Source organism: Urocitellus parryii, chromosome 5 (assembly GCF_045843805.1).
Source record: "Urocitellus parryii isolate mUroPar1 chromosome 5, mUroPar1.hap1, whole genome shotgun sequence".
Taxonomy (NCBI): Eukaryota; Metazoa; Chordata; class Mammalia; order Rodentia; family Sciuridae; genus Urocitellus; species Urocitellus parryii.
Window position 1 is genome coordinate 160,363,870 of NC_135535.1, and position 16,436 is coordinate 160,380,305.

At 37.1% G+C, this 16,436-nt stretch overlaps 1 protein-coding gene across 2 annotated transcripts in view; it reads right to left on the minus strand.

The window, feature by feature from the left end:
- P4ha1 (prolyl 4-hydroxylase subunit alpha 1) overlaps positions 1–11,550 on the minus strand; it is a 67,112-nt gene extending 55,562 nt beyond the window's left edge. For both annotated transcript variants that reach the window (XM_026390234.2, XM_026390235.2), the window contains exon 1: positions 11,242–11,550. The gene's annotated coding sequence lies outside the window, so the exon portion shown is untranslated. The remainder of the gene's footprint in view (positions 1–11,241) is intronic.
- Between the last annotated feature and the right edge of the window lie 4,886 nt (positions 11,551–16,436).

Genomic DNA, 16,436 nt, shown 5'->3' on the forward strand with positions numbered 1-16,436 from the left:
TGTTGAGTCATCAGTATTTATTGAATTTTACATATAAATTATTCAACAAATTACTAGAATTGGGCATCTGGCAAAAAAAAAAAAATTCTATTATCCTTTCGGTTTCACATTTTTTCTTCCAAGAAAAACCTGCAACATTTCCAGACAAATCATCCAACAATTTAAAAAGGCAGACTCAAAAATGCTTGATATCCTAAACTTTAAAATTTTTCACAAAGCTCCTTTTAACAAGTCTCTCCACACCTTCCATACTTGTTCTAATTATTTTAGAAGGCTCCAACTTTGTTTTTCCTCATACAGATCTCATATCCAACTGTTGGTTCTCCTGTCACAGTGTTCACTTAAATCACTTTGACAGTTTTCATGATCAACACAAAAGACCAACACAAATTCTGGCCATTACAATGTGATATGTGTCAAGATGTGGCATGCCTTTTCCATCAAAGATGGAATGGATTTTCTGAGACAACTAAGAGTGATTACTGATGCAAGTAGTTTTATTTTTGCTTTTCTCTGTAATCCCTTAGCAAATTGTCATTTGTTTAACTTAATTCCATGAATTCCAGTCATACTTTTGTTCCCAAAGAATGTGACCTAGTACTTAGAATCTGATGGACAAGAGCTTTAATGCTATGATCAACAGCTCTATCAAAAACTCAAGAAATCTTGCTAACTTCTTTTCCACACTTTTCTTTCTTGAGCAGTGAATCAAGTTGCTGACTTAATTCCAACTTAACAGCATTTTAAGACTCATACTGGGAGTCAGTTCCAAGTCAAGATATTGCCCTTTATTAAAAGTGCAACATGGGGAATCATTAATATAAAATCATTTCAAAAAACACACCTCTGATTTTGCCTATTATACCCCCATTACTCCTATTCTCTTCTAGAAACTGCCTCTTCTACCCTTTTAATGCTGCTCTCCTCTACCTTCAACTCATCCTCACAGTTTTAGCAGTCAAGTTACAAACAGCATGATCCCTAACTAAGTATAGCTCATAAGTTCTTTTCTGGAAATTTTGGAAAGTGAGAAAGAAATGGCACTCACTCTTTGAACTACATAAAGTAAGTTCAGGAGAAATTGGAGATCAAGCTCTGTCACATAGGTCCAAAGAGTGGATGAAGCAGATATACAGAAAGACAAGACAACGAACAAGATGGAGAAGAAAAAATATATTCTTAAAGTCTAATCATACTCTTTAATCTCAGTTTTTTAGACAATTTCCTATTTATACTTACAATTACCTAATGTGCTAGTAGGAGTTGGGTTTTTATTGAGCCCAGAGTACTAAAAAATAATCTGTCTCCCCATCCCTGTGCTTAATGCAATATTTCTCAATAATTGCTTTTTGCTTGTTAAGGAGATCCAAAAATACTACTTCTATATCAAAGGTAGTTTATGAATATGTGACTTAATCTACTTTTTTAAAGATTTAAACTGGAATTCAGGTTCACTTCAAGTTAAATTAACTCAATATTTATTCTTCTATTTATTTTTTTAAGTGCCAGGGATCAAACCCAGATACACACACACCCCAGGCAAACATTCTACCACTGAGCACATTGCACAACTTAATGTCTGAAGTTCTGCTCAGCTAGGAAAATCAGATACTCCTAAATCAGAAACTTTTTAATGTAGGTTAATGGAGAAGTTTGACAAAGATATCAATCTTATTATTAGTAAAATGGTACCATTCTTCACTAACTTTGAGACTATGTGTTTTAAACTGCATAATAGTTGAATATTCATCTATTTCAAACACCTACTTAGAAATACATACATTCCTAATATGCAAAAAAGGTCAAAATTCTTGCTTCCAGGATACAGAAGCTAAAAATTTACAGTAAATCAGTAAATGTCAACCTTTATTTGATGGTTCTTTTAACAGGAACCAGGAATAAGCCAAAGAGTAAGGTGTAAATATGAAGGTCAAATGTGACTGCCAGCAAGTAATTTAAAAAGCAATAATTTATATCAAGGTGCTTAGGTTACCACCTGGAACACAGAATACACTTAAAAAATGTCAATTACTTTTGGATGTGAGGCAAAAACTCAATAATAGCTGAATTTGTCACCAAAGATGTCTCATGGGGCACAGAAACAGAAATGACCTGGAGAAGAAAGCTCAATTTCAACTCTGGTTAAGACAGCAAGAAGGAACAAGTAGCCCAGACCCCTAGAAGACAGATGCAGGTCCTTTATGTTTCAGGAATTTTGAGAAGACAATAGACAGAGGCTGAAGGAAGAAGGAAAAGAAAGAAACATTAAATGATATATACATTACTTAATGTTGCTTAATAGATGTTATGTCCAAATATTAACTTAGCCTAAACGTTTCTCTCAGAAAAAAACAAAGATTTTTTTCTTCTTTTGCATACAAATATCCAACAGTTCCAGACTGTCTTCTCTCTATTGAATTGCCATTTATTTTTCCCAAAAGAATTGACCATTTTTGAGCATATGAATTCTTTTTTAATTTTTTTAGTTATTTAGGTGGACACAATATTTTTAATGTAGTGCTGAGGATCAAACCCAGCGCCTCACGAATGTGTAGGGAATGCTCTCCCTCTGAGCACAATCCCAACCCTGAGCATCTGAATTCTTATTTTGTTCCATTGATCTATACATCTTTTCTCTAAAACCATACTGCCTTGATTACAGTAGCTCTATATCAAGTTGAAATCAAGTAGTGTTTTAGCTTTTTTAGTTCCTTTGCTTTTCCCTATCAATTTTAGAATCAGCTTGTGAGTTTCTATAAGAAATCCTGCTGAAATATGGACAGAAACTTCATTGAATCTATATATTTCAGGTGGAGAATGTACATTTTTAATAGAGCTTCTAATCCTTGAGCATGGTATAATCAGTGTTTTTTTAATTTTCAGCATACAGATTTTGTAAAGTCAATTCTGCAAATATTTCATGTTTCTGGTGCTGAGATGGTAATTTTTTAATTTCAATTTCCAATTTCTTACTACAAGTATAGAGAAATGCAATTGATTGATCTGTATTGACCTTCTATCCTGAAAATCTGCAGAATTCACTTATTTACCATAGCTGCTTTTGAAGAGCCTTTTAAGTTTCTACATAGAGATGTTGTCTGATAACAGAGATTTCCCTTTGAAATACACTGTTAAAAGAATGAAGACAAGCCACCAACTGGAAAAAAATTACTTCCCTATCACATAAATTCAAGTCATTCCACTCCTAGAAAAGAAAGCATATGCCCTGCTAAAGATCTGTACATTAATGTTACAGATTTATCACAGTCAAAAATGGGGAGGGACTGGGCATGTGGCTCAAGCGGTAACGCGCTCCCCTGGCATGCTTGGGGCGCTGGGTTTGATCCTCAGCACCACATAAAATAAAAATGTTGTGTCCGCCGAAAATTAAATATTAAAAAATTCTCTCTCTCTCTCTCTCTCTTTCTCTCTCTCTCTAAAAAGAAGAGGGAAACAGCCCAAATGTCCATCAACTGGTAAATGGATTTTTAAAATTATGGTAACTTGTACAATCTACTACAATTTAACAAACAACAAAAAGGAATGAACAACAATAATTATACTGAGGACTGGGGATGTGGCTCAAGCGGTAGCGCACTCGCCTGGCATGCGTGCAGCCCGGGTTCCTCCTCAGCACCACATACAAAGATGTTGTGTCTGCCAAAAACTAAAAAATAAATATTAAAAAATTATCTCTTTAAAAAAAAAATAATAATTATACTGAGTGTAATAAGCCAGACTCATACTCTATAACAATATATATAGAGAGAGATTATACTAAACAATCCCATTTATATAAATCTGTAGAAAATACAAACTAATCTCAAGTGACAGAAAGAGAAAAATGGTTTCTTAGGGATGAGAAGCAGAGGAGGACTGCAAATTCATAAAAAAATCTTAAGGGTGATATTTTTACTTAACACCATCACAATTCTAGTGTTCACATATAACTTAGTTTTTTTTTTTTTTTTTAGTTGTAGATGGACACAATACCTTTATTTTTATTTATTTATTTTTATGTGGTGCTGAGGATCAAACCCAGTGCCTCACATGTGCCAGGCAAGTGCTCTACCACTGAGCTACAACCGCAGCCCTAGAGTGTTTTTTGTTTGTTTATGGGTACTTTTTTTTATTTGTTCCTTTTAGTTATACATGACAGTAAAATGTATTTTGACATATCATACACAGAGTATAACTTCCCATTCTTGTGGTTGTACAAGTTACACTGGTCATGTATTCATATACGAACATAGGAAAGTTATGTCAGATTCATTCTACTGTATTTCCCACTCCCATTAGGCCTTCCTTCCTCCCATTCCTGCCCCCCTCCAATCCAGTGAACCTCCACTGCCCTCCCCCCGACCCCTACAAGGTCCACTGTGGGTCAGCATCTGCATATCAGGGACAATATTTGGTCTTTGGTTTTTTGCGGATTGGCTTATTTCACTTAATATCCTCCGGTTCCATCCATTTACCAGAAAATGCCATAATTTCATTCTTCTTTACAGCTAATATTCCATTGGGTATGTACCACATTTCTTTATCCATTCACCTGTTGAAAGGCACCTAAGCGAGTTCCATAGCTTACCTATTGTGAATTGAGCTGCTATGAACATTATGTGGCCACATCACTACAGTATGCTGATTTTAAGTTCTTTGGGTATATGCTGAGGAGTGGGATAGCTGGGTCAAATGGTGGTTCCATTCCAAATTTTCTGAGAAATCTCCATACTGTTTTCCAGAGTAGTTACACCAATTTGCAGTTCCACCAGCAATACATGAGTGTCCCTTTTCCCCCACATCCTCACCAACATTTATTGTCACTTGTAACAGTGTTTTTTAATCAATTAATTGAGACCTATTCTCTAAATATCTTTGAGGTTAGAAGAAATGACAGTAAAATTTGAAACTATGTAACTTTGAGAATGTCTTCATGCAACCTTTGAATATGAATAAATCTGTATGAATTTAAAAGGTGTTGGGACAGGATTCTCTGGAAATGAGGCAAAAACAAAGGTCAACACAGCAATGCTGAGAGATCAAAAATGTTTTGAGGTCCTAAAGTCAAACAAGTAGATTTTAGAAACACTAAAATAAACACTTATTGATTAATTTTTGAAGGAACTAGATCTATAAATAGAGCTAATCTTACAGTGTAACAATAGTTCTGAGCTTATTTAAAAGGAGTTGATATTTACTGCACTCTTATATAAACATATAAACACATCCTCCATTCTGTATGTTATTTCAAACAAGAAGCTATTATTCTTTAAGCACAATGTAAAGTAACAATATCATTATGTGCAATAAGACTTAATGATCACAACACAGAACCCAGAAGAACATTTCCAGGGCAATTTTTCTAGAAGTAAACAACAGTGCAGTCTTTGTACACACGTTTTTCTTCTTTAGTGAAATAAACATTTCACAGAACAATTTTTAGTTAGAAAGCTTGAGTAATTATTTGGGCAACAGAGCTAGGGAGCCAGGTGAAAAATCTTATGCAGAAAATAAAAAACAGATTAACCACATCTTAGTGATTAAAACTTTATAATTTCCATTTCTATTACTTATTCCCCAGAAACCTTACTAAATACCTTCCAAAAATTTAACATGTTTATAAAAATTTGGGGGGGTGCACCAGGGATTGAACTCAAGGGCACTAGATCAGTGAGCCATATCCCCAGCCCTATTTTGTATTTTATTTAGAGACAGGGTCTCACTGAGTTGCTTAGTGCCTCGCCATTGCTGAGGCTGGCTTTGAACTCAAGATCCTCCTGCCTCAGCCTCCCGAGCTGCTGGGATTAAAGGCATGCACCACCACCCTGGCTAGTAATTTTAAGATGCTCACAGAATCCACTTCTGTCACTGTAGACATGAATAACAGAACACAATAGTTTTCCTTTATACACAGGTTCACTTTCTGTGGTTTCAGTTACCCATGGTCAACTGTGGCCTAAAACTATTATTTTAGTGCAATGAGGAATTAAGACATTTTGAGCACAAGTGTAGTGATCTGGCAATTTGGATATACAAAGAGAATCTATAAAGTGCTTCCAAAGTAACATTCAAAATTTTGAGAGACCATATCACATGACTTTTATTATAGTATAGTTATAATTATACTTTAATTTATTGTTCTATTTTAATTTATTGTTCTTAATCTCTTACTGTGTGTAGAGGAAAAAAAACAATATATGTTCAATCTGATACTGAGGCTTTAGACATCCTTGGGGGTCTTAGAATGTAACCCTCCTGGATCAGAGAGTACTACTATATACTGCTCTTCTACTTGATATTTCATACAATGTTCAAAACTTTTTTCATGACTTGCAGTTGTTGACTATCAATTCTTGGGTCTTATTAAGTTCCAAAATCAAAGTAAGTTTGATTCCTATAACTGAAACATCTGTTTAATTCATTCTGCATATATTACAGACAAATACCCACAGGTACCTATAATATTACTCAAATCTCATTCCTAATACAAAAGAGGTTATTTATGTATGCTCGTATCTCTGAACATGATCAATTCAGGCCAGGGTCCATTAGTTCAAAGTAGAATAGCCAAAACTGGTTAGCAACCCCTTTCTTAATAGATGGCTTATAGCTTGAAGACTCAGGTATACTTTACTCAACTTCAACCCTCCCAAGGCTATATTGCCAGAATGCCACTTTTCTTTACCCTGGTCTAACTCTCTTCTTTCCAGCCTTCAATTCCCTTTTTTTCTGATGCCAGCTGAAGAAAATGTACACAAAAGACTACATATACTAGGAAAAATGAATACCTTATTGCAGAGGATAAGAATCTAGATAAGTGCTTCCATTCAGCACTGATTTAACAGAGTAAAATAATAGCATTATTTTAAGTATTCATGTCCTGTTTTTTCTATGAAACATTTTTCATCACTCTTTTGATACTCCCAGTCATTTAAATTGAATGGAAAAGACTGTTAATTTCTACTAGCCAGGAACTCAAGTTTATTTCAACTCTAGATACTTAAAACATTCCTAATACAGTGGTAGATATGCTATTAATCAACTTTCATCAGAGATGATGAAGGAATATGAAATATGAATCAGAGAACAGGTGACCTGAGTCCAAGTCCTAGTTTTGCCATTTATTGAATTCTTGAGCAAATTACTTGACTTTTCTGAGTCTTGTTTTCTTTATACTGTGAAATGGAGATAATATAAAACTACCTCACAAAATCATCTTCAGGCATTATAATATATAAAGAAACTCTTCCTAAGGTGCTTTAGTTATCTGGCAGATCATATAAGAGGACTTTCCAAGTCTTTTTAGAGTCCAATCCAATCCCTGGATGATTAGAGGAAGAAAAGAATTACTGACTGCTATGGTTCAGATGTGGTTTGTACACCAAAGGTTCATTTGTGAGAAGCCTGGTCCCAATGTGGTGATGTGAAAGGCAGTAGAGTTGGGCCCTAGGGGCTGGGGTTGTGTTCAGCGATAACCTAGCACATGTGAGGCCCTGGGTTCGATCCTCAGCACCACATAAAAATAAATAAATATATTGTGTCCAACTAAAAAATAAATATTAAAAAAAAAAAAGAGTTGGACCCTATGGGAGGTGGTTACCTCGTTGAGGCACTGCCCTTAGAAGGAATTAATGCTGGTCTCAGAGTAAGTTTGTTTCCCCAGAGTGGGCTATTAGAGAGTGTAAGCCTGAACCCTCAATTTATCTGGCTTCCTGTCTCACCATGTCATCATTTTCACATACACTTCTACCATGGTGATGTCATCTACCATGAGGCCCTCACACCAGAGCTGAGCAGAAGCCAGTGCCATGCTCTTAAACCTCCAGAAGAACAATCTAAATCAGCCTAATTTAAAAAAAAAAAAAAAAAAAAAAACACCCTGTCCTATTTTCTCATAGCAATAGGAGACAGACTAGTATATGAATGAGGTTTTAGTGTCATGTGTTTCTTTAAAGAATACAAATGGAAAGAAAAATAGTTAAAGTTAACTGTGGCTACCACTAAACAAGTCTTCCCTTGAATTATTTATAAAACAGGTTAATTGCCCGAAAAATATTTAGGCTGAGTATATTAATTTATAATTCTTTTTATTAACTTTACTATTTAAATTGGATTTATAAACAAACAAAACTTGGACATACCTATATGAAACCCTAAGGAAGAAAAAAATCCAAGACATTACTCACTCACTGATCTCTGTATTTTTAGCTAACACACAATCAAGTATACTAATGGTCATACTGATCATCCAAGGAATGATCAGTATAAAGTTCAAAAACTGCTGGGAGTAACCTAAATGAGAAGCCTTTTGAATTCTGTAAATTTTTATTCATGCACAATATTTATTTGACTAGAAGACAGGATAGCTTCAATTTATACAAATACATTTCACCAAGTAGGAAGAGAAATTTAACAAGTTTCACATATATATATCTACTTTGACTCATCTCATATATTTATATACACACCCATTATTGTTTAACTGTAAGATTCAAGACCTCACTGTAAGAACAGCAATGAAGTTTAATCCAAGAGTGATACAATTTATTTCTGTTTACCTTCATGCCTATTCTACTTTGAGTGACAAACCAAATATGTCACAATATGGTGGGAATACACAATATAATGTACTATCATTGACTTGGCAATTCAATAATTCTAACAATCTATTAACTTTTCTTAAAACCCTTTAAGCAAGTGGGTTGGGGTTGTGGCTCAGGGGTAGAGTGCTTGCCTGGCATGTGAGAGTCACTGGGTTCTATTCTCAACACCATATATAAATAAAATAAAGGTCAACTAAACACACACACACACACACACACACACACACACACATATATATATATAAACAAAAAAAGACCTCAAAATTTATGCCTAATTCAATTTTCAGAAATATTCAAGAAATTCAAGATGCCTAGATAGCCTTAAACATTAGTTTTGCATGCCTTTTATTTTTTCTAGAGTATCTTATAATAAGAGTTCATGAGTAGGGAGGGGGCAGAAATTGTATATAAAATCCCATGTTAGAGCACATTTGCCCTTTCTGACCTAGGACCACACTTTCCAGCAGTTTTCCAAAGGATTCCATGACCTAGAAATAAGTTGAGAACCACTACTCTGTATATCCCCTAGGTCAATAAAAGAGCAGTAACTACGGTCCAGTTCATAATCACTAAATAAACATCCCTTCCACAGAAATGAAGACTCGAAAGCTTTATCACTACTCTAACTCTTGCTTTATCCTTGGAATAAAAGCAGGAGTTTGAATTTAACTGCTCTATAAAAGATACTGCTTGTCAGTATACAGTTCACTCTGCAGTAACAGTAAAGGTTAACATCTCCTTACCAAAAGCCAAGGTCCCTCTCTTCTACAACATGGACTACACAGGTGATATAGTTTTCTTTTTTCAATGGTTGTTTAAACAATAATTAAAAGTTGTACACAATTTTCATCTGTTTTACCAGCTAAGTACAAAGACAAAAAATGGCCCATGTAATTATCCTCTTATCAAAAAGACCTGGCTTTGAGTAATTTAAAATTCATTTCAGTATGTCAATGAAAACAGCATTACCCATTTTAAAAGAGACAAAGTAGTCCTTTTTCTTAGACTTTGTAAATCCAAGAAGCTTTTGCCATTAGCTATCAAAAACACTGGTAGAGCCAATAATCCAAAACCAAAACTGACATGATTCTTAAAGGTAAGTGGTAAAATCTATTCTTCAAAAGAAAAAGATAAAATTTAAGTTTCATATTAAGATTATGAAGTTATACTTTAAGCCAAAGTTAGAGAAAAATCACAGAAGACTATTCATATTTCAAATCAAGGCAAAATATATTCAAGGTTGTTCACTTTTCAGCTTCTTGGCTATTTTCTGCTTAAGGTACCTATTTTCTCCCTATAAACTAGATCCAAAGAACCCTTCAAAGTGTTTAACTTCCAATGTTCCTGCTCTGCATGCTGAATATTTCATCTGATTATTTTAGGAAAAGACTAGCCCCATTCATAAGCTACATCCAAACCTACAAGGGAAAATACGTTACTTCCCAGAACCTTAAAAAAAAAAAATGAGCAAAAGTTGATGAAAGAACACTGCTGCCACGTCTTTCCCCCTCCCCCACTCACGTAGTGGCCACTTCATCCCTTCAGAGTGCATTCCAAGGGAAAGTCCAAGAGCCACAGCTCTCAGAGAAACAGTTAAGTAGAAATTGGCAAACGTCTTAGACATTTTAGATCAATCCCTAAAAGGGGATTTAGCTGCTTCTTTATCCCTTTAAGACAGTGCAAAATTCCAAGAGTCTTTTCCACTCTGCGGAACGCATGTTAGCGTCTAAAAATTGAATTGTGTATTTAATAGGTTCGATTATTTAGGAGAACTATTCTCATACTTACCTTATCATCCCTCCTGGAGGCCAGTCATATAATCCAACTCAAAATTCTCACACAATCATGAAATGTTTGACTTAAGTGGACTTTTAAACTCTGCAAATTCTCGAGGGCGGGGAGAACTCATGTGCCTTTAAAAAGATTTATGGGGACGAAGAGGGAAGCAGCAGCCCAGCTTCCCCAACTGGGAGATGTGACAGCAACTTCCTGGGCTCCAGCAGCCCTAAACTCGGTGCCCCCGGCTACGTCTGGCTGCTAAGGCAGCACCCCAGCGCTCAACAGATGACTTCAGCCCGAACTTTCAGAGAAGGTCCGCTTCCCGGACCAGACGGTTTTTTTCGATAGCGCAAAATGCCTGGAGAGCTTCAGCCTCTGCTGTAAGCTGTAAAGCCCACTCTCCATTGCCACATGCTAACCATCTGCGGCTGTGGCAGCCAAAAACCCACGCCCCACCCTCGCGTTCCTCTCAGCTTTGTAGGGAGCACCAGGTACGGAGGGAGCTTGGAAAAATCAACAGGGCGATTCCTGCCCGGGAAGGAACATTCAAGAAAGTCCTGGTCCCTGGGGCGGGGACAGAGGCTGCTGCAGCCCCAACGATCAGAGGCGGGATAGGGGCAGAGGTGGGAAGGGGAGCCCCGGGCAGAGCAGCCGGGCCTGCGGGGCAGCACGAGGGCACTGGGAGACGGGGACCCGTCTCCAACGGAGAAGGTACCCAAGCTGCTGTAGTTAAGCGGAGACCCCCGCCCCCCAGCCACCCTACCACAGCCGGGAGAGCACGGACCGCTGCGGCAATGCGAGGTGGACCCGGGCTGCCCCTGGGCCACAGCCCGTCTCCAAGGTCGAAGGAGCGTCTCACCTGGAAAGTGGGACGGGAGGGCGGCGCGCTCTTCAGTTCCTGTCGCCTGCACTCAGGCCGGCTACCTACTCCCTGCCCTCAGCCCGCTGGCGGCGCAACTGGGCAGCAGAGGGAGCCAGTTAGCCCTTTTATAACCTCTAGGCCGCGACGGCAGCTCCGGGGAGGAGGCAACTGCAGCCCTCGCTACGTGAGCTCGATCACACCAGCGCCCCCAGGACTGCGCAGGCGCCCCAGCTCGAGCTTCCCTCCCGCCCCCACCCGCGGAGGGTGCGTGGAGTCGAAGGCGGAGAGCAGGGGCTGGGGCTGGTCGCGCCGCCAAAGCGGGCAGGCCTAGGGAGTAACGCGCGTGCGCAGTGGTGTCTCCACGCTGTGGTTCCCGCGGATACCACAGGATTTCCCCGCCCCTGTTCAATTTCATGGTCAGCGCCAGGTCTGAGCAACGAAGCCACCAGCAAAGGCATATCTTTAAAATGAAAAGAGGAACAAGGAAAGATAGAAAATATAGCAGAAAGGAATCCTGGAGTGGAAAATAATACAGTGCGTCCAGCCTAGTGTCTCAGCTATCTTGGCTTAAAGCCTTTTTGCTTTTTAACCTCCCTTTCATATCTCTACAGTCATTTTATAGGAATCTCACTCTATCTCCCATCTTTATTCTTTATCAGCAGATAGTAGGCTAAAAGCTCCAGAGTCAGATTATCTGGGTTTAAATCCTGCTTAGTCCTTTGTAAGGTTGGGCTTTAACCTTTCTCATATCTTTTTCCTCAACTACAAAATAGGGATGACGGTATTATCTGTCTCCTAGGATTAGCATGAGAAAATGGATATAAAGCACTTAGAATATGCCTACCATACAGAAAGGATTTGATAAATATTAGAATTTGTTTTTAAAGTAGTAAGTCCTCTAGGGTCTGGGAGTGCAGCTCAATGGCAGAGCACGTACCTAGTATACAGGAGTTTGATCCCCAGTCACGCAAAGAAAAGTGAGAAAAAAGAAAAAATATATACTAACTACTCTAAGGCACCAAATAGTGCGTTGGATCTTAGTCATTTCTAAAAGAAAGTTTTACAATCAAGAAGCAGCAAAGGTGATTTTCCTCTTGTCAATGAAAAGAAAAAGAAAAAAACTTCCCTACAACATTTTATTCATTAAAAAGTGTTCACAAAGTTTTCCATATGTACCAGAAAGTATATCCAGGAGGTGTGGTTGAGTGTACAGCTATCAAAATAGATAAAGCCTACTTGGGAGCTTCAGGCAACCAAAAAAGTAGATAAGGTGATGGTTCTTAAAGATTGGTCAGAGTATCACACAAGGTCAAAATTCTTTTCATGTTAAGAATTTATTTGTTTTTATGGCAATACAGTGAGGTTTTCCAAAGACTACAGATCCTGTGCTCTTGCAAAGGATTGAGTGCAGAGCATCTGTAAGAATCTTCTTTTAAGCCAGACATTAGATTTGCAGAAACGTAAAAAAGTGCCACTCTCAGGGCTGGGGATGTGGCTCCAGCGGTAGCCCGCTCGCCTGGCATGTGTGAGCCCCGGGTTCAATCCTCAGCACCACATACAAAGATGTTGTGTCCTCCGAAAACTAAAAAAAAAAAAAAAAATTAAAATTCAAAAAAAAAGTGCCACTCTTCTTACTTTAGAAAATGTATTCTATTTATTTTTTTTTCTTTTTTTAATTTTTATTGGTTGTTCACAACATTACAAAGCTCTTGACATATCATATTTCATACATTAGATTGAAGTGGGTTATGAACTCCCAATTTTACCCCAAATGCAGATTGCAGAATCACGTCGGTTACACATCCACAATTTTACATAATGCCCAATTAGTAATTGTTGTATTCTGCTACCTTTCCTATCCCCTACTATCCCCCCTCCCCTCCCCTCCCATCTTCTCTCTCTACCCCATCTACTGTAATTCATTTCTCTCCTTGTTTATTTTCCCATTCCCCTCACAACCTCTTATATGTAATTTTGTATAGCAATGAGGGTCTCTCTTCATTTCCATGCAATTTCCCTTAGAAAATGTATTCTATTTAAATAGTTAATATGCAACTTTTTATTGTTTTTGAATGAATTATAAATATTTTACCTGTTTGTTTTAACTCCTAGACAGATATGATCTACATAAAAGCTTCTTGTTGCCAGGTACAGTGGTACTCGTTTATAATCACAGTGATTTAGGAGGCTGAGGCAGGAGGATTGAAAGTTCAAGAACAGCCTCAGCAAATTAGTGAGACCCTGTCTCAAAAAAACAAAACAAAAACAAAAATTTCTTGTAGTCCTCAATATTTTTTAAAAGTGTGAGGTGGTCAAGGAGCCAAAAAACAATGGCTTCAGCAGATTCACTGTGAAGTTAATGAAGCTCCAGCTTCAGGGATACTCATTTGCACTTCCCCTTTCCAAGTCCATAGAAGGAGTCCTAACAATATGTTCAAATAGTCATAATCTTTTGTAAAAAATTTAAAAGCAAAATATTTTAACAACAATCTTTAGTCCTTAGTGATTTCACCTCTTCCACACTTCCTCTTATCTAGTAGAGTTGGATAGCTAGCAGACATTTTTTAAATGAAGCTAAAGTTGAATTAGGAATACATTTGGTTTGAGTTTAGTGGGATATATTTTTGTAACCCACAGTCTCTTTCATGTGCAGTTAAGATATTGCCAGCTGTCCAAGCTTCCAAGAATACTCCTTACCACCCATTGTGTTGACCCACCCAGGATTGTAAAACAAAGGTGTGGGATTAGACCCCTTAGAATTATTTGAATGTACCCTGTGTGCTAGCATCAAAAAATATGTGTGGGCTGGGGATGTGGCTCAGTGGTAAAGTACTTGCCTAGCATGTGTGAGGCCCTGAGTTCCACCCCAACAGTTCAAAAATTTAAAAATAAAAATATGTTGTTAGTGGGGGAAGAGCAGGGTTGAATTTTAGGGAGCTTGAAGCTATTTTGTTGGAAATTCTTCATATTTCTTTTAAAGTAAAGATTTAATGTTTACCAATGCATAGCCCAAAAAAGGAAGTTCTTTTCTTTTAGAATGTAATAAGAACATCCACAGAAAACTAAAGAATGTCATTCACCCAAAGAAAACTGATGTGCCCTGAATTCTTTTTTAAGTCATATATTTAACAACCCTTGGGTATTTTCCCAAATTTGACAACAATCCTAAAAATTTATATGCATAATCAACAATAGTTGTGAAGCTTAAACTTTTCTAACCTATTTCTTTGTCAAATATTATAATATTTTAACCAACTACACAAAAGGAAAAAACTAAATTTTCTTTTTATCTTCTCTATAAAAGTTGTTAGTGAATTATTAGCATTTGAAGCGACAAAGAGTATAAGGTATAAAAATGTAGGGAAAGAAAAGTAATACAGAGATGTCTAGCAGCTAATTAATAAAATTATTATGTTCTTCTTCTAAATTTTATGATGTTTTGATTGACTTAATCCATTTGGTGTTGCTGTAATAAAATACCTGAGACTGGAAACTTTATAAGGAAAGTGGTTTACTATAGCTCACGGTTGTGAAGTGAATAAGACCAAGATCAGGCTCCCACATCTGGCAAAAACCTCATGCCACATCATAACATGGTGGATGGCATCTGGTGGTGAGAGCACATGCAAAAGAGTCAGAGAGTTCACATGATGAGAGACAAAACCAGAGGGTAAGCCAAGAAAGTTGAACCCAACTTTACAACAAATCTGTCTCATGGAGACCAATCCAATTCAAGAAGACCTAATCCCTCACAACATTGATCCCTTCTGAGGGTGGTGACTCCAATTACCTAGTCACCTCCCACTAAGCCCTGCCTTCTAAAGTTCCACTACTTCTTAATACTGTTGCACTGGGTTCCAAAACGCCACATGAGACTTTGGGGGATAAAACATACCAAACCATAGCAGTGAGGGCATTTTAAAAAATATTTGTCATTTGTTTGATCCCCCCAAAAAAACACTTCAATTGAAATCTACATGACTATTCAACCTGATCATCCCTGCTTGGTTATAAGGACAATGAGAGATACTTAGTGTAGTAGAAAAAGAATAACATGAATCCCTTTTGAATGGGCAAACATTCGAGCAGAGCTGATCTAGCCTTACTCTAAACCACCAATAAATCTCTTCCTCTTGCAGCTGAAAAACTTGAACATGTCCATCAATCAATAAATATTTTTGAATAAGGCATTAAAAATTTGATACACACACATATGTATATTCATTCTTAGGAAAAGACTGTTCAGGTACTATGGTAACAACTAACACAATTAATAGATTGATGGCAACTCAACTTGGCAAACAAGACTCTAAAAACAAAACAAACAAAAAAACCCCAAACAAGGGGCTGGGATTGTAGCTCAGTGTCAGAGTGCTTGCCTAATATGTGTGAGGCACTGGGTTAGATCCTCAGTACCACATAAAAATAAATAAAATAAAGGTATTGTATCCATCTACAACTAAAAATATTTTTTAAAAAACAGTCAATCAGTAACAAGCTTCACACTTTTTAAAGTTAGTTAAATAAAAACAGTCTTACTCTAGTGAATTCATCTCTGAAAAGTCAGCCAGTCATCCAATACTCTTTCCACCAAAGTAATCTTGCTGTAACGGTGATGTCTACCCTCCCTCACCTCTGAAAATCAATCAATCCCTTCCCCAAAAAGCTATACAAGATCAGCAGAGAGTTGATGTCAAAAAAACATAACAATTCTACATGTAGAAAATAAGTCACCTTTTTCTTTTAAATTTTGAATGTTTTCTTTTCCTTTCACATTGAGCAACTGTGTGACCAACAGAGGGAACCAAAATAGAATACATTTCCATGTTATCGAAGGCAGTTTTAAATAACTTGCACTCACATATATGAAACAATTAGAAATCATTTGATATAGTAAAGTATTAAATTATGAAGTAAGGATTATGAAATAATGTACAGTTCATAATCATAATGAATAAAATTAAATCTGATGAAATAGATAATAGTGAATAGTTCCTTTGGTAGGGGGCAAAGATGATAGAAGAAATATTTTAGATCCTATGTGTCAGTGTTTTAGTCAGCTTTTTCGCTGCTGTGACTAAGGATCTGACCAGAACAATTGTAGAGGAGGAAAAGTTTATTTGAGGGCTCACGGTTTCAGAGGTCTCAATCCACAGACAGCAGGCTCCATTCCACAGGGCTCAAGATGAGGT